We start from the raw sequence: 18256 nt of genomic DNA on the forward strand, positions 1-18256 counted from the left end.
TTCTTGAGGCAGTGTCATTAGGTAACCCTGGCTGACCTTGCAGCTTGTAATCTGTCTGCTTCCTGCATCCTGGTAAGATGTGCAGGTATCACAGCAGCATGCTGGGTTTTCTTTTTTTTAATTCTTTTTTTTTTCGGAGCTGGGGACCGAACCCAGGGCCTTGCGCTTGCTAGGCAAGTGCTCTACCACTGAGCTAAATCCCCAACCCCAGCATGCTGGGTTTTCAAGTATTTTGCTTAGATTTGGATGCTGCTGAGGGATTCTGCACTTGAGGAAAACAAAGCCTACAGTTGACAACTCAAGGGCTTTTAGTGTCTGAAGGAAAGCAAGCCCCATAAATGTAACAGACCATAGTGTCTGTGAGTGAAAAAGAAAAACACACCAAAAGACCAAGGCACTACCCTTGGGAACTAGGGAACGAGTGGCTCTTAAAAACCATCCCTAATAAAAGGGTTGAAGCCTTTCAGTGCATTTAAGTAATTCTAACAGAATCACAACCAGGGACTGGGGTGGGCATCCGCAGAGACAACTAAGGCAGTTCTGTGGTTTGTGTACAGGACATTTGTGTACCCACACTCACACCAAGTGTACACACAGACAGGTAGCAAGAATGTTAGTTCCACTGCCTATGAAGGTCGTCAACGGGGACTTCACATGCTGTTCTAGAACAGGAGCAGCCTTCACATCTCAAGTGAAGATAAAATTGTACACCCTTTTTTTTTTTTTGGTTCTTTTTTTTCCGGAGCTGGGGACCGAACCCAGGGCCTTGCGCTTCCTAGGTAAGCACTCTACCACTGAGCTAAATCCCCAGCCCCAAAATTGTACACCCTTATCAGATGAAGAAATGTTGGCACTGCCAGCCATGGTGACACACACTTTTAATCCCAGCACTTAGATGTCTCTTAAGTTCAAGGCCAGCCTAGTCTACAACTCTAGGACAACCAGGGCCAGTTACACTAGAATATTCAAGAGAATATAGGACAGGTGCTTGCACGCACCCTTACCTTCACTGTCCAATTTCAGTATAGCTGCCAGAGTATAAGGAGCTACCAGTTTGGCACTGCAAATTCCAATCCTGGGTTACAACCTAAGCACTGCCAGAATGGCCATCAGAGAAGCCGAAGGCCGGCCAATTAGACTCCATCCTTAACACTCCGTGGTGACATTTATTAAATGCACCTGTGAAATACAGCCTGAAAGAACACCAGAAAGGTGAACCCAATGCCAATTTGTCCTTGCTCTTTAGGTCAGGAAAACAATGCTTTTTCAGCAAGTAGTACAAAATGTCTGTGGCCAGCCCTGTCCTTGGCTTGGTTTTGTTTGCCCGCTCTGGAGAATTTAGACAATCTCTGAAGTGGAACCAGGCACGCACTCTCTGATATTCCACCTTGGGACACTCACATGCTACTGTGCAAGTCCTGTAGGTCTAGAGCCGCCTGCCTCGGCCTCCAGGTGCTAGTTTAGAGCTGCGCCACCATGCCTGGCCACAAACTAATTTCTCTCAGCTTCCCCCTGGTGAATCAGAATGATTACTACACATTTTGTAAATATTCGACTACTTTCTAATCAAGAGTATACTTTCTGCACACTAAGCAGTATCATTTAGAAGAACAATTAGTAAGATCTGAACAGCAAAGACAATGAAAATTTGCTTTAACATTTTCTTTCAGGGAGAAGACACCACACTTCAACCTAAGGAGAAGACTTTGCAGTCCAGGTTCTTTATTTCCTTTGTATACATTAGGCCATGAATTCGTATGGAATGGGCTCCAGCAGCTCAGGCTCCTTTCCGTTAGTCCTCACAAAGTGGGCTTCTCTGGGTGGCGCAGGCTGGTAAAGGAATTATGGTAAAGTTTAGAGTCCTTTGGAATTAACAGGCACTCAATTCTTAAACTTATTAACAAAGTGAGCAAAGTCTTATACATTCCTCAACTTAATAAATACTGCCAAGATGGCTCTCACCTGGCGCTTCAGCTGAACCCAGGTGCCCTTCTCTTTGGCTTCCTTTTTCTTCTGATCGTTCTCCTTCACCCGCTTCAGGAAACTGTCTCTGCTCTTTGAGTGCTTGATGTGCTCAATCCGCACATTGATCCTCTTGGCCAGAATCTTGCCTCTGGAATGACCAAAGACCAATAAATTCTAAGTGCTTCATTCAGAAAGACAGCAAAAATGTACACTGCTAACACTTCACTCAAGACCAACATGGTGACATGTCAATCATTCTCACCCAAATTTAGAGGACCGTAGAGAATACCTTAGTTGCTTTTCTGATGAAAACAGGCCCAAAAATCATAGTAACTTAGCCCCAGTAGGCTAATAAAGCTTGTAATGAAGTTTTAATGCTATAAAAACCAGTACCAACCACACTCACAGAATCCTCCCTCCCCAATGTCAATGTTTCCCCTGACAGGTTACAAGACAAACACTTAAGTTTGCCTGAGTTTTAAAAGGTTATTTCCTTTGCCCCACTTGAATGGCCAATGAAGACATTAAGTCCAATTGGCAAAGTGAAAGGGGGTGTTTGACCAACTCCTTAGTTACAAAGAAGGGTGTTGTACTCACTTAACTTGCTTGTTTACAATGATGCCCACAGCATGCTGGGTGACATTGTAGACTCTTCCGGTTTTGCCATGGTAACACTTATGGGGCATTCCTTTTTGAACAGTGCCCATTCCCTAGTCAACAGACAAAGCATTACTGCAGCAATCCCTCCTTCCAACTCCTTGTAACTAACCAAGGCCCCCTTTCAAGGTCAACTCAAGAACTCTCAGAGCCGGTGAAATGTGGTTTTCACATTGCATCAAGCAATCAAATAGACAATCATCATTAAGTTCCAGAGCACCAGGATATATTCAACTACCCATCACAGAATGTAGAATTCACTGGGGTTTTCCTTCAATAATGAATTTTGTCTTCAGATGGGGTCTAACTGTATAGACCCACCTGGCTTTAAAATAAGAAACCTGCCTGCCCTTATACCTGAGAGCCATCTAGGCTTAAATACATGAGCTAGCACTCTCCTTACCTTGATGTCTACAATATCACCCTTCTTGTAGATTCGCATGTATGTGGCCAAAGGAACGACTCCTGCAACAGGAAAAAAGAACAAAGACATGTACACTTTCATGAGGGTACCAATTTTCAACACAAAGTACACGTTTAGTAGTTATATACACTGTAAAGGATGATTTTTCCTACAAGCAAAGCCAGTCAAAGTAAGACATGCCACTTCTTTGCAGGGTGAGCCTGCAGACAATTATGAACTATGAGAAGCACTTCTCCTTATGGCAGAACACAAGTGCATGCTGCTAACAAGCCACCATTTAACAAGCTGGGACATAGATAAATGCAATCATAAATATCAAAGAGGATTGTGCCACTTACCATGTTTCCTAAAAGGTCTAGAGAACATATACCGAGTACCCCTCCTCTTTCCTTTTGTGTTCGTCATTTTGGCGAGTTACTGAAACCAGAAATAACAATTCAAATTTAATGTTAGCAGTGTCTCATTAACCCCCTTCCAGTGTTTACATTGCCTTTTAAATTTATCAGAGGGATGTCACAGACCAGGCTCCCTCAACCTCATGAAGCACTAGAATTAAAGATGGGTGCCCACTATTCCTCTTAGCAGAAAGACCCCAAATTCCGTCATTAGAACCAGCAGGACTGTATATTAAAGCTTAAGCCAACATACTCATTATCTTCATGTAAAAGGGTCTAGAATGCCAAGACAATGAAGCCTACAACTCCAGGATAACTTGGAGATCACCAAACTCAGCCTGATCTTCGATGCTAGTTTCATTTTTACCAACCTAGTTTTCTATCAAAACTCTCTTAATTCCACACTTCCACTTGCTAATGTATTAGGAAGCATGTAGAGAAAAACCAGATTCCCACTAAATTTAATGCAAGCCCCAATGCTCTCTGCTACAAAGAATACTTAAGCTCACATTCCTCCCTGAAAATAGACTAGTTCTATAAGCAGCAAAGATAACACAGAACCCGCAGATTTTTGGCACAGGAAGACTAAGACTACTCAATTGGCAGCTAATTTAGCACCGTCTAAGAACTTACCAACTACACATACTTAGAGCCAGATCTTGTTTTCCCACGAACCAACAAGGTTGGATTACTCCAGTCATACAGGGCAGAAATACCTGCCATTCCTAAGGGAAGCCCCAAAGCATCGTGTACCAGGTAACCAACTGCCCTTGCAGCCTTAATGTTACCTTCCTTCCCTACTCTCGTCTTCTAAGGGCCAAAATTTGCAAATTGCTAAGTGTTTCATGCATCCGGAGGTGGGATCCCCATTACATCTATATCATTACCAGGCTGACCCGGCGGGCACCCTCCTCGCCCGAGCCAATTCCAGGATTGTACACACCCAGATATCGTTAAGACCCAAACGGAATCGTAAGTCCTAACCCAACAGCACATGCTCAAGTTTGGAGTTAGGCCGACGCCCGGCAACCAAGACTGGGCCAGGCCCAGTTACCCCGGATAGGAGCCCCCTAGCACACCCCGCACAGGGGAGTGGCCTCCAGACAGTCTCCCCACGACCCTAACACGCAGTCTCCGCGGCCTGGGCTCCCCACGCAGCGTGTGCGGCGCCTAAGAACAGAGAGCCACGCGCACACCAACCTGGAAGATGGCTGCCCCGGCGGAAAGGAGGAGGGCGGGGCTGCGCGCTCTTACAAGGCCCGCGGGCTGCCCACGGCGCCGCCTGAAGAGAAACGGCCGGCCTGAGAGATCTTCGAGAGAACCTCATCGCCCCGATAACCTAGAGACTCCGTGAGCATGCTCTCCTTTGCACAGATTGAAGACAGCAGGCCAACAGAAACTCACACAGGCATCGTGTTAGACAGCCCAGAATGGGGCCCTCGCGGGCTTAGAGCCAGACGCGACTTTCGTAGCGTGCTGACGTTACCCTGCGTCATGTGACGTAGAGGGACCGCCTCTCCTCTGTCTTGTCCTACGTTCTGTGGTCCGCTGCGTTTTAATGTTCGTAGCGTGAGTCGCGTAGGCAAACAGTTACGTGTGGACAAAAACCTTGTCTGTGTTTATTTCAAGTTTTTCTCCAGAAGTGGTTAAACAACGCACCTACTGGTCTGTTAAAGTTTGAAAAGCCATGCATGGTGCGCATGCTCATAATCCCAGCCTTCGGGAGGCAGAGGCAAGAACATCTTCCTAAATTTCGAAACTGTCCTGAGCCATATAATTGAGACCCTGTCTCAAAAAATCCGCATTTTGGTTTTCCTTCCTCTTATATCTGTAGTTTGAGCCTGTCCAGACACTCGCCTATCTTGATTAGTGTATATTAACTGTACAAAATGATAGGTTAAGGCAGGGATGTGTGTGTGTAAAATACTCTCATCATATTCACCCCCGTTAGCCTCACTTCCCTTCCTGACTGCCTCACTGGCTGTAGATAAGGGTGTTTATTTAGTCAGTCATATTGGACGCAGTATTCCTAATAATTAATTGGCATAACCGAATTGGATATTTGAAACGCCCGGATAATAGACGAGGACTTTGAGAGATGGACGTTTTTATAATAGCTATTGGGATCCTCGTTGCACTTATGCAATTGTCCTCCCAATGTGCCAGGAGGTCTCTGATCTTTACTCTGGACTGCATAGTGTTGGGACCGAGCTGATGAGATCGCTGTCAAGCCTTGCTCAGGGAGAGCCTGCTGACCGGACTCCGCTCACTTCCCGCAGCTTCTGCCTGCTTCCAACCCTCATCCTTGAATATTTATGAACTCTGAAAAACCACTGTATCCTGCTAATAAACCCCAATAATAAATTCATTAAAATCCAGTGAATGACATGTCCAGCCAGGGTTAGGTTCTGTTGTTTGAAATCCCATTCATTCATGCTAGCTGATGACCGTCTAATTGGAAGACTCTGGGATAACATTGAAGCCCCATCTCAGAGTATGTGAAAAACATAACTGATTTAATTAACCAGGGGTTTGCAAACTTTAATATCTATGACCAAATTATGTACAGTTGCTTATAATTAATTTTTATCTTAGTCATAGCAAAATTTTATCCCCAAAGCAATTTTTTGTTTGATTTTGAGATAGAATCTCATTATGTTACTATGACAGATTTGAAACTTAGAGGATTCTGCCTGCCTCTGCTTCCTGGGTGGACACCACCATATCTGGCCCAGTTTTCTGTTTTTTTTTTTTTTTTTTTTTTTTTTTTTTTTTTTTAGCATATTGCTTACTTGAGTTGATTTGGGTTGAGTGTAATCAAAATAATACTAGTGCTAGCCTAAGAATTAAGAAGATGAAAATGCTATACAAAAATGAATACCAGAATGAAACATGTTCTTGCTCTGGGCCATTGTTTTAGACTTTACTCATTGTCTGTGATGTGTGTGTGTGTGGTGTGTGTGTGTGTGTGTGTGTGTGTGTGTGTGTGTGTGTGCATGATGCGTGTGTTAGCATGCCTCTATGTATATGCACATACATATTCAGGTATATAAGTTGAGAGTTGCTAATAAGCAACTAGCATAAGTTGACTTAGGCTAAGTATTCAGACCCTCAGTGCACAACTGGATGTTTTGTTATTTTGTCTTTTTTTTTTTTCAGAGCTGAGGACTGAACCCAGGGCCTTGCGCTTGCTAGGCAAGCGCTCTACCACTGAGCTAAATCCCCAACCCCACAACTGGATGTTTTTATACTAACATTTTTAAGCTTCATAACCTGTACCTGCAGTCAATATACAGAATGTTTCCTAGTCAATCTACTCTCTTATCGGAATCATGAAATAGCCTCATTTCTGATCTCTTCTTTCCATTATTTCTTTTGTCTCTTTCTTTCTTGAAACAAAGGGTCTAGAGAACTGAACCCAAGGCACGGTGTATGCCAGACAAGCTCTGTGAGGCTAAGCTACAGCCCTGCTCAGTATCCCGGGTTCTGCAAAAATATTGTTGTTTAACTGCATGTACAGCACCATATTTATGTTCTTTTTTCCTCTCATTTTTTATTCTACTTAGTGTTTTCGATATTCAGTCGTGTTGCACGTGTCAGTACTTCAACACTTTTTAGCGCTAACTAGTATGGCACTGTATGGATATACTGAAATGTGACTTCGTTTGTGGTCTTTTGACTAAGATCGGGTAAGATACATGACAATTTACTTTTCTCTTGATAAAAATTAAATTATTTGTTCTCTCTCTTAATAAAGCGCAAGTTTTCGTGAGCTCGTTCTTACTTCTGTTGGGGTGATAGGTAGCAAGGACATTTCTGGTCATATATTAGGCCTTTACTTCATTAAAGCGTTCCAAAGCAGCCCAAAGGGAACCCCAGCTTTGTTTATGTAGCACTCTCCTCTGAAGGAGTGACCATATATGCACTTTATTATGATGAAGGGGTCTCATTAAGTCTCTTGGGCTACTTTGAACTCTTGGGCTGAGTCATCCTTCTGCCTCAGGCTCCCCGGCAGCTGGGCTATGCCGTCCACAAGAAATTAATTTGTACTGCAGGTTTCTTATCTGAGACAAGGTCTCAATATGTAGACCAGGCTAGCCTCAAACTCATAGAGATCTTCCTGCCTCTACCTCCCGGGGCTGGTCTTAAAAGCGTGCTCCACCACCTCTGATTGTTTGATTTATCGTTTGTAAACTATTGGTGATCAAAGACCTCATGTATTAGTGTTCTCCCACTGACCTCTGTCCCCAGCCCTGCCACATTTAAAAATAACTGTGTCACCAGCTCCATTGTATGGATCTGCAAACCAAAGTTGTTTCCTGAGCTCCTCATGATCGATTTGTCTCTATGTAGTAAGTGCGAAAATTCACATTTCATTGGGTATTTATGAGCATCTAGATTCAGTCGGGTACTGTAACACAAGATGAGGTTACTATGGCAGGGAGACTGGCAGGAGAGAAAGGTAAGCTCATACATTGTCCCAAGTGACCTAATAGAAGAGACCGAGTTTGAGCATTGAGGAAACTGGTGTTCCTGGATTGGAGGAAGTGGGCCAATCAGGAAGCTTCACACAGAAAGTCTAACTTAATGAAAGGTTGACGATGGTCAACAAAGGCAAGTGGAGTGCTTCCAGCAGAAAGAAAGCTTGTGAACAGACAGAGAGACAGATCGCAACTTGAATTTTCAGAAAAATGAAATCACCTAATAACTACAGGAAGGAAGAGGAGCAGCGAGAGGTGGCTTCCTCCAATGCACGTATCAGCAGACTTGACTAAAACACTAAACCAAACACAGCTTTGGACTGGCGATGTAGCTGAGTGAGGCAGAAACTGTCCTAGCATGCAGAACATTGTTTGTCCCAGCACTGGAAAAACAAAAACAAAAATAAAACAAAACAGTTTAGGTCCTGAATATAAATCTACATCTCTGTGCAATATGCATTTTCCTCATGTCGTATGAAGGACTTCATAAAGAATTATTTGAGGGGTTGGGGATTTAGCTCAGTGGTAGAGCGCTTGCCTAGGAAGCGCAAGGCCCTGGGTTCGGTCCCCAGCTCTGAAAAAAAGAAAAGGAAAAAAAAAAAAAAGAATTATTTGATGAGCCAGCTGGTGGCACAGGCCTTTAATCTCAGCACTTTCGGAAGCAGCAGGCAGATCTTTGAGCTTGAGGCCAGCCTGGTGTGTGTGTGGTACCTTCCAGGACAGCCAGGGCTATACAGAGAAACCCTGTCTCAAAACAAACAAACAAGCAAAAGAGTTTTTTAATGTGTGTGTGAATGTGTACCTGAGTGTGTGTGTGTGTGTGTGTGCAGGTAGTGCCCCCAGAGGACAGACAAGGTGGTAAGATCCTGTGGAATACAGAAAGTTGTAAGCCACCATTTGGGTGTTGGGAATTGAAACAGGGGGTCCTCTGCAAGACCACTGAGCCATGTCTCTAACCCCAGAAGGATGATTTAAAAAGTGTGTTTTCTTGCTGCTACTGCTCCTCCTCCTCCTCCTCCTCCTCCTCTTCCTCCTCCTCCTCTTCCTCCTCCTCCTCCTCCTCCTCCTCTTTCTCCTTTTTCCTTGTCCCAAAGACATTGGCCATGAAGATAGAAGGTCTGTCCTCCATGTCTAAGGCTCTATCTAGGCCCTGTTTGAGGGTCTTTCCTCTTTTTTCTGATTGCCCTTTATCTGATAAGAGGAACAATCAGTGGACGGATTCCTGCAGATAAGAACTGAGGAGGATGCCCATGTGCTGGCACATACTTCTAATGGGGTGGCTGAAGCAGGGGGATCGGGTGTACAAAGTCATGCTCAGCCACATGGAAGCCTCAAGCCCATCCTGGGCTACACGAGTTCCTGTTAATGTGTGTACACACACACAGAAGGGAGGAAGGGTTTCTGCCGTCTACACAAAATTCTCATCTTCAGCAAAATATTCCTGAGATTATAATCAGCGAGGGGGAATAAATGCTATGGATAATTAAAAAGCATATCATTAGGAATATTTAAAAAAAATTAGTGTGGGTTGAAGAGATGACTCAGTGGTTAGAGCACTGACTCCTTCTCCAGAGGTCCTGAGTTCAATTCCCAGCAACCACATGGTGGCTCACAACCATCTGTAATGGGATCTGATGCCCTCTTCTGGTGTGTCTGAAGACAGCGACAATGTACTCACATACATTAAATAAAAAAAAAATAAATAAATAAATATCTTTTTAAAAATAGTTAAATAAGCACCCTTTTCCCCTATGAAGTTTTCATTTTCAATCTCAAGAAGCAGAATAATAAAACAACTAAAAATCTATTGTTTTAAAAATCAGCTGAATGCAGGAAGGCACGAACAGGCTTGGAAGCACGTAGCTGCATGTTCCAGTTGAATCCTATCCTCTAGACCCATCCAGGATTGTCTTCATCTGAATGTTTTTGTTCCTGAGTCCTGTGCTCTACTTCAGTGTCAAAGCTGTCTTCGGCTTTCTTTGATTCTAAGGTGAGGGCCATGTGAGGCAGAGCTAATGAAATGGTCAGGTATTAGGGACCGTAAGTATGTAGAAGCAAGGAGGACAGTTGGGGAAGTAACTGCTTTGGCTGAGGCCCTACTGTGTGCGGGGAGTAGAACATAGATGGAGAATGTGGCAGGATGTGTTGGTGGTTTGTAATAGTTGGGGAGCATCCCTATGACTCGTAACCATATTCATTTCCAGTGACGTTGTCTGTTTCCCCTCATAACCATCATCTGAAGCTATATACCTGTGATGTGTAGCAATCTCCTCCAAATGAAAGTGTTCCATCAGGGAAGGAAGCTCTTAAGATTCAGTATATCCAAGCCAGGGAGTGGTGGTGCATGCCTTTAAGCCAAGCACTTGGGAAACAGAGACAGGCAGATCTCTGTGAGTTCCAGGCCAGCCTGTTCTACAGAGCCAGCTTTACAGGGCTACACAGAGAAACTCTGTCTCAAACAAACAAACAAACAAAGACTCAGTACATCCTCAAGACTCAGGAAATTCTGAAGGGTGGCTTGTTAAAACTCAGGAAGTAAACAACTCAACAATCCCAGAAAGTCCCCAAAACGGAGCCATACCTCCTGCGTAAGACCCGTACCTCCTCAATATTGCATAACTGGTAAAGACTACTCCCGAGAATCAAGGCAACTGAACTGTCTGGAAGAGATTCCCTGTCCTGTCTGAGTTGCCTATAAGTTGTGCAGAGAGCTCTATGGTTCCAGTTCTGGGGTGGGCTTCAGTGAGTCATCCTTGCTCCTGCAAGTCACCCCTCACCCACATTCCGGGAACTAACCCCAATAAACTATTGGTTCACTGAATTGGATTTCTGTGGTATTATTCCTTTGGTCTGTTGTCAGTTCCCTTCTTGAGGGGAATAGATACCTGTGCTGTGTCTCCCCAGGAAAAGTGTCCCACAGCAACATGTCTTCCTGGAAAAGTCAGTCTTTCAGTGTGAGAAAAAAAGGCAACACCACTGGTCCACATACTTACTTCATACAGGTGGGAATACTGATACAGTTTGCTTTTGTCCTTATCCTGATTGACAGATGGATTGATTATGGAAACTTGAATTGAGAAGTTTCTGGGGCTAAATTCCAAGTTCACTGAAAATCAGTGATTATAAATATTTGACATGGCCAAGGATAGTGGCTCACGTCCTTAATCCCAGCACTGGTGAAGCAGAGGCAGGTGGATCTCTGAGAGCTGGAGGTCAGCCTGGTCTGGAGGCTAGCCTGGTCTACAAACAAAGTTCAGGACAGCCAGGGCTAGTTACATGAAGAAACCCTGCCTCAAAAACACCAAAAATAAGTAAACAAACAAATATTTGACATAAACTGACATAGCCCACACAGGGCTAGCTGTTATTCAGAAGAAAGTTGAGAATGTTTGTTGACTGGTTGGTTTCAGCTTTATTTTGCTTTTTGGGTGAGTCTCTGACCCTAATATGCATGATTCCTTAGTGGTCTTAGACCAGCAAAGTTTTCCAGGAACTCATTTCCATTTCTCTGAGTGAATTCTAACAGATTTTAGTGCAGCCTTGCTGACTGCCTCAGACTGGATGCTAGAGGGTTTTTGTTTGTTTGGTTGGTTTGTTTTTTGTTTGTTTTGTTTAAACTTGGATTTGTCCTGTAAACATGCTGCTTTTTTTTAAAGTTGTTATTTTGAAAGACTATTATTGCGTAGCCCAGGTTAGCCCAAGCTTGAAGTGTCTAACCTCTGCTTTCCTAAGACTGGATTACAGATTTAAATGCATCCTATTCCTACCTTACTTCGTCTTTAGACATTTAGAAAAAATGCCCTTAATCCAACCAGCTCTATGTGAGGAAAGAAGAGGAATCTAGTCGTTGCTATGCTTATTTAAACTTCTTATCTGGGGGACATTTTCCAAGAGAGATCCGCAGATGTTTTCTCAAGGTTGTGTTGACAGTCGCTGTGCGAAATTGTGAGCAGTTAGGATTGTGTGCACTGACACTAGAAGATTTCTGCAGATGGCCTCTGCCTCTGAGCGATCATTCAGGTACGGGCTGTATTTTAACAGAATAAAAAGAACGTGGGGGAAAATTACTTTGGCCGTCATACTGGCTGAGCAAAAACGAACCTTTAGTGTCCATTAGAGAAATCACTCTGCCAAAATTCGCTGTAATGCTAGGAAATTTTGAAATAGCCTCTTTTTTGGAAACAGACGGTAGTCATCACGATGACCACAGTGGCATCAAAATATTTCTGTAAAATAGTTGATTCCAAAATCCCTTTAGGGTTTTAGCTGGGATTTGTAGCTGAAGCACACCATGGAGTGTCTACGCAGTTGTCAGACGTTAATGCTTAGTTGGAGCCACGCCTGCAGCCTCGGAGGGTGGAATCGCGCTGCCAGCTGTTTTCTTCAGACTGACTTTAAACCATCCATGATGCTTGAATTTTGCCTTTGGATGTACTGGTTACTCCTTGGCACCAGATCAACCGGCTCTGGAATCACCTAGGAGACACACTTCTGGGTGTCTGTGTGTCTGCAAAGCTCTTACTGAGGAGAAATCCCATCCTAATGTAGGAGGTGCCATCCTACGATCTCAGACGCCAAACTGAAGAAAAAGGGACAAAGCGGGGCCGGTGAGATGGCTCAGTAGGAAAAGCGCCTGCCTGCCACACAAGGTCAATGACCTGAGTGGATCCCTGGGACCCGTGTAAAAGTGGGAGGAGGAAACTGACTCCACAGAGTTGGCCTTTGACCTCCACACATGCGCCATGGCAGGCATGCACAACACGCCTGCGCACAGTGCCTGGCTGGTTTAGATGTAAGGAAGTCGCCTCCTTTCGTTAAGTCTTCCCCACCATGATGGGCTCCTCTCAAACGGTGACCCAACATGCCCTACCCTCCCTGAACTGCTCTTGTCATTTCAGTCAAGGCAACAAGAAACTAATACAAAATGGTGATGCTTAAATGTTGGGTTTTTGTGATACCCGGAAAGCTCACGTTTTTTTTTTCCGGAGATGGGGACCGAACCCAGGGCCTTGCGCTTGCTAGGCAAGAGCTCTACCACTGAGCTAAATCCCCAACCCTCCCCCCCACCTCCCGCTCACGTTTTGATTGGAATGATCCCATTTAAATTATCTCCTAACATTCTGTTTATATTTTATTTGGTCTAGAATATTCTTGATACTGGTAATGCTTAACAGGAAGCTTCCTGAGACAGCAGCCTGACTCCTCAGAAAAACCATGCCGTAAGAAGGGGTGTTCTGGGGCTGGAGAGATGCCTCGGTGGTTAAGAGCACTGACTGGGGGTTGGGAATTTAGCTCAGTGGTAGAGCGCTTCCCTAGGAAGCGCAAAGCCATGGGTTCGGTCCCCAGCCCCAAAAAAAAGAACCAAAAAAAAAAAAAAAGCACTGACTGCTCTTCCAGAGGTCCTGAGTTCAATTCCCAGCAACCCACATGGTGACTCACAACCATCTGTAATGGCGATCTGATGCCCTCTTCTGGTGTGTCTGAAGACAGCTACATGTACTCATAAAACAAATAAAGCTTTTTGTGAAAAAAAAAAGGGGTGTTCTGTCCCTATAAGATTGCCACTTTGTGTCTGTGCAGTATAGACACACACATATATGAATATATTACATACATATATTTAGGAGGAGAGAGGACTGTGGAATGGAAAGAAAACGGTCTTGCCCAACTGGATTAGTGTTAGTGTGGGGCCATTTTAATGCCGACTTTGGTCTTGTTGAGAAATTATCATTCACTTGTTGCAGTCTTACCAGGATGATCAGCTTGTGGGACGGGGAGGGGAGGGGACTCTGCTCAGTGGCTGGAGTCCAGCAGCACTCGTGACGCACTGACTGCTTATGATGGGTGCTAGGGGTTCAGATGACAGACGAATCCTTGTGCTCTTGAAGTTTCCCTTCCATGGAGGGTAGTCGGTGATACATAGTCCAATGTTGTTTATAACCTTTCCTCACAATATGTGTGTCATGGAGGGTGGAGGCAGGGGCTAGAAGAAAGCGGAAATTACAAATCCTGGTTTGTACCTATCCAGGGAAGACAGGACGAGAAGGGGCTTATCCGCAAAGATGTGAGAAAGGGAGGGACAGAGGCTCAGAAAGAGGGCCGAACCAGCAGGGAGATCAAGCGAAGGTTGTGTGGGCGTGGCCAGGATAGAGAGGGCGATAAGAAAGCACTTCCATTACTGTTTCTTTGCTTGTAGTTTGAGGGTTCAGTCCATCGTAGCGGGAAGGCGGTTCTCAGCTGCGGTGGAGGCTGAGATGCTGGCCACATGTGTCGATACTCAGGAAGCTGAGGGAGATGGACGCTGATGCTCATAGTTAAAAAAAAAAGTCAACCAAGAAAACTTGATGCAGTTTTAGATTTATGTATTATATGTGTGTGAGTGCTTTGCTAGCATGCATGTCTGTATGCCACACGTTTCCCCGGTGCACACCAAGGTCAGAAGGGGACTTTAGATTTGCTGGAACTGAAGTTACAGACAGTTGTGAGCTGCCCTATGTGTGCTGGGAACGGAACCCACGCCCTCTGTGAGAGCAACAAGCGCTCTTTTGCTGTTATTTTTTTTGTTGTTGTTGTTTGTTTTGGGGAGAGGATTTCAACAAATGGTTTTTTTTTTTTTTTCTTTTCTTTTTTTTTTTTTTTTCGGAGCTGGGGACCGAACCCAGGGCCTTGCGCTCGCTAGGCAAGCACTCTACCGCTGAGCTAAATCCCCAACCCCTCAACAAATGTTCTTAACTCGGTGATAACTCGGTGAGAGTTATCACTTTAGCCCCTAAATAGAAATTTTAAAAGCAAAAGAGAAATGAGAAAGGAAAACTTAGCATCGGAATTTAAGACTTGCCCATGATACCTAGCTACAACTTTTTAAATTTCTGTAGACGTGTGTGTATGGGTATCTGTTGGGGGCCTGAAGAAGTCTTCAGATTCACTAGAGCTGGAGTTACAGATGATTGTGAGCTGCCACGTGGGTGTCAGGAAGCAAACGAGTCCTTTGCAAGATAAGTTGCTGCCCTTAATTGCCAAGTCATCTCTCCAGCTCATTAAATAAATTAAAAAAAAAAAAAAGATTATGTAGACAGTGCTCTGCCTGCATGTATACCTGCAGGCCAGAAGAGGGCATCAGATCCCATTACAGATGGTTCTGACCCACCCTGTGGTTGCTGGGAATTGAACTCAGGACCTCAGGAGAGCGAACAGTGCTCTTAACCTCTGAGCCATCTTTCTAAGGCTCAGTTGATGTGGCAGTTTTACTGTGGCTTTGCTTTTCAATCACTGCTCTGTAGGCCACACTTCTGCCAAAACCACACAGCCTTAATTACTGTAGGTTGGTATAGTTTTTAAACTGGTCGTTGTTGTGTGTATACATAAATATATTGTGATGCTTTAATACATATGTCTTCTGTGGACTTCAAACCAAAGCGATTAGTGCCCCATTTCCTCAACACCACTGATTTTACAGACTTCAGGCTTTCCTCTTCTAGTTCCATTTATCCCGAACATCAGAGAGGCCATTGCTCTGAGGAATGCTACAACTGACTCCTAATTGTGTTGATTTTCCACCCACCCTTCCTTGTTTTCTCCTTTCCCAGTCTCTGACAATCTCTGTGCAACATTAGAGACTTTTTTTTTAAGGATTTACTTATTTATTATGAATGTTAGTACACTGCCACTCTCTTCAGACACACTAGGAAGGGGAAGAGGGCATCGGATCTCATTACAGATGGTTGTGAGCCACCATGTGGTTGCTGGGAATTGAACCCAGCACCTCTGGAAGACCAGTCAGTGATCTTAACCACTGAGCCATCTCTCCAACCTGAGAACTTTTTTTTTTCTTTTTTTTGGAGCTGGGGACCGAACCCAGGGCCTTGCGCTTGCTAGGCAAGCGCTCTACCACTGAGCTAAATCCCCAACCCCATTTTAATCATTTCTGTTTACACATTTTTCTCTTTAATTCCTTTGGGTCTTTTTAATGATTTAACTGTTTGAAAGTATAATAAAGTTTTTGGCTAGTAAGCCTTCCTCGAAGCGAGTGTTAAACATTACTTTTTCCCTATGAACGGACATTCCTCACATTTTTTTTTTAAACTGAGAACTGGGACATTTTGAAAAGCGTCATGTGCTTTCTCTGGGTTTCTCCCCCAAATCGTTCCTGCTCCGTGTCTAAGTGAGTTTTCCGAACTCCCTTTTCTCATAGGATCCTATTGTGCTTACCACACTGGCTTCAAATTCCTGAACTCCAGCAATACTCCTGCTGCAGCCTCTAGGGTGGTTGCGACAACAGCATACAGTATCCAGCAACCAAACTCATTTTAGAAGAATATTCTGGGTTGGGGATTTAGCTCATTGGTAGAGCGCTTACCTAGCAAGTGCAAGGCCCTGGGTTCGGTCCCCAGCTCCGAAAAAAAGAAAAGAAAAAAAAAAAAAGAATATTTTTTGTCCTGTGAGGCCACTGGAATCTATCCCATTAGATTTGCAGACCTGAATCAGCAGAAATTTCCTAAAATGTGGAGCAAAATAAAGAAAATATAGCACAGAGTACCTTTCAGATCCGCACTGCGGCCTGGCACGACCTCAGTGCTCAGCCAGGCCCCATTTGAAGGTCAGGGAGCCAGGGGCTTCTCCGGCCTTTTCTGTGCATGAGTTCAGCTCTGTGTATGCCCAAGGCTTTCTAAGGTTCTTGGAACACCTTGAGGCTTGTCCTTCCCTGACTTCTTCATGTCTAGGCATCTTTGTCTACCAACTGTCCCTTATTATCTCAGCCACAGGCGATAAAGGTTAATTACAATCTCCCTCTCTCCAGTGTTTTCCACAGTCACAGCTGGGAAGTCGCCTCAACCTTTTGGAAGCTCCAAGGCAGGTGATAAAAAAAGACAAGTTCGGGGTTGGGATTTAGCTCAGTGGTAGAGCGCTTGCCTAGCAAGCACAAGGCTCTGGGTTCGATCCCCAGCTCCAAAAAAAAAAGAAAAAAAAAAAAAGACAAGTTCTAGAGCATGTCTTCTAGACAGTTTTCTGGGACGCGGCAATGGGGCCATTATTTCCCCAGAAGAACTTCCATGTTTGGTTCATCTTGAACCAGTGGTGCAGTGCAGGCTCCTGCCCTCGAGGCTGCACCACTGGAGACTTGTGGAGTCAAGGCACCAAGCTGGAGTGAGCAGAGAGTAACTAGGTGAATCAAAATACCACAGAATGCTTAGGAGAAAAAAGCTCTCTGCCGGTGACCGTACGTTTTTGCTTCGGTCGTGGTTTTGGAAAAAATGATCATTTTTGAAAGCTCACTCATTGCTTTTGTGAATATTTACTTTTATGATTCTTTTCCTTGGCTCTGACAACTGTCCAAAGGAGGAGGCAAGGGAGATGCGTGTGCTGTCAATCACCCACTAGCAAGGACACGAGTGCCTAGTTCCTAGCCTGTCCTACTTGGCTGGGAGTCATGTGCAGCTGAGTCCTTATGTCCCCTCTAGGCCAGCAGTAGCACCAGAATGTAACCTCTAAGAGCTTTTGCATACGGTGAGGGGACACCCATAGGGATAACCATAACAAAATAGAAACTATGCCTTCCCCAAAGCACTGGAGGCAGGGTCTTCATCCCTGGCCCATTGGAGATCACCTAGAATGTAATGTCAGGTGTAATCCTTTCGTGAAGTGCTAAAGGACAAAGAAGGGAGTCTTAAAATGACTCATTCTTTTTTTATTCTGGGTAATTTTAACATGTCATCTGACTAACAAGTCATCTCTAATAAAATAGAACTGGAAATAGATTTTATTTCTCTTCCTTGTCTAGACTGTTTAATTTGGCTCTCCTCTGCTATTGCCTACTTCCCAAAGAAGCAGTCGAGTGTGGATTTTGTGGGAAGGACTCTGTTCAGGGTTTCACTTCATTACAGAGTAACCGAGGAAAAAAATCCAGCAGAAAGTGGAGATTTCTAGAGGGCACTGAGAACCTTTTGGAAGATGGAGGGCTCACAGACAAGTCCTCTAAACCAGAGTTCAGCTTCCGAGGTTAAAATCTGAATAAGCGGGGCTGGAGAGATGGCTCAGCGGTTAAGAGCACCCGACTGCTCTTCCAGAGGTCATGAGTTCAATTCCCAGCAACCACATGGTGACTCACAACCATCTGTAAAGAGATCCGATGCCCTCTTCTAGTGTATCTGAAGACAGCTACCGTGTACTTATATATAATAAATAAATAAATCTTTAAAAAAAAAAATCTGAATAAGCACAGCCGGGCATGGGGGTGAACACCTTTGACCCCGGCACTTGGGAGGCAGAGGCCGGTGCATCTCTGAGTTCAAGGCTAAGCTGGTCTATAGAGTGAGTTCCAGGACAGCCAGGGCTAC

At 44.4% G+C, this 18256-nt stretch overlaps 1 long non-coding RNA gene and 2 other non-coding genes across 3 annotated transcripts; all 3 read right to left on the reverse strand.

Moving 5' to 3' along the window:
- Positions 1 to 2392: 2392 nt before the first annotated feature.
- Positions 2393 to 2521, reverse strand: LOC116886003. Its single transcript, XR_004386075.1, has one exon. It is a non-coding gene; the product is annotated as a small nucleolar RNA SNORA27 (small nucleolar RNA).
- A 241-nt stretch (positions 2522 to 2762) lies between these two features.
- Positions 2763 to 2833, reverse strand: LOC116885994. Its single transcript, XR_004386067.1, has one exon. It is a non-coding gene; the product is annotated as a small nucleolar RNA SNORD102 (small nucleolar RNA).
- A 209-nt stretch (positions 2834 to 3042) lies between these two features.
- On the reverse strand, positions 3043 to 4764 carry LOC116885339. The gene is made up of 3 exons (XR_004386003.1): positions 4642 to 4764; positions 3385 to 3463; positions 3043 to 3087 (listed from the first exon to the last, which is right to left on the reverse strand). It is a non-coding gene; the product is annotated as an uncharacterized LOC116885339 (long non-coding RNA).
- Between the last annotated feature and the right edge of the window lie 13492 nt (positions 4765 to 18256).

Source organism: Rattus rattus, chromosome 16 (genome assembly GCF_011064425.1).
Source record: "Rattus rattus isolate New Zealand chromosome 16, Rrattus_CSIRO_v1, whole genome shotgun sequence".
NCBI classification, from domain to species: Eukaryota; Metazoa; Chordata; class Mammalia; order Rodentia; family Muridae; genus Rattus; species Rattus rattus.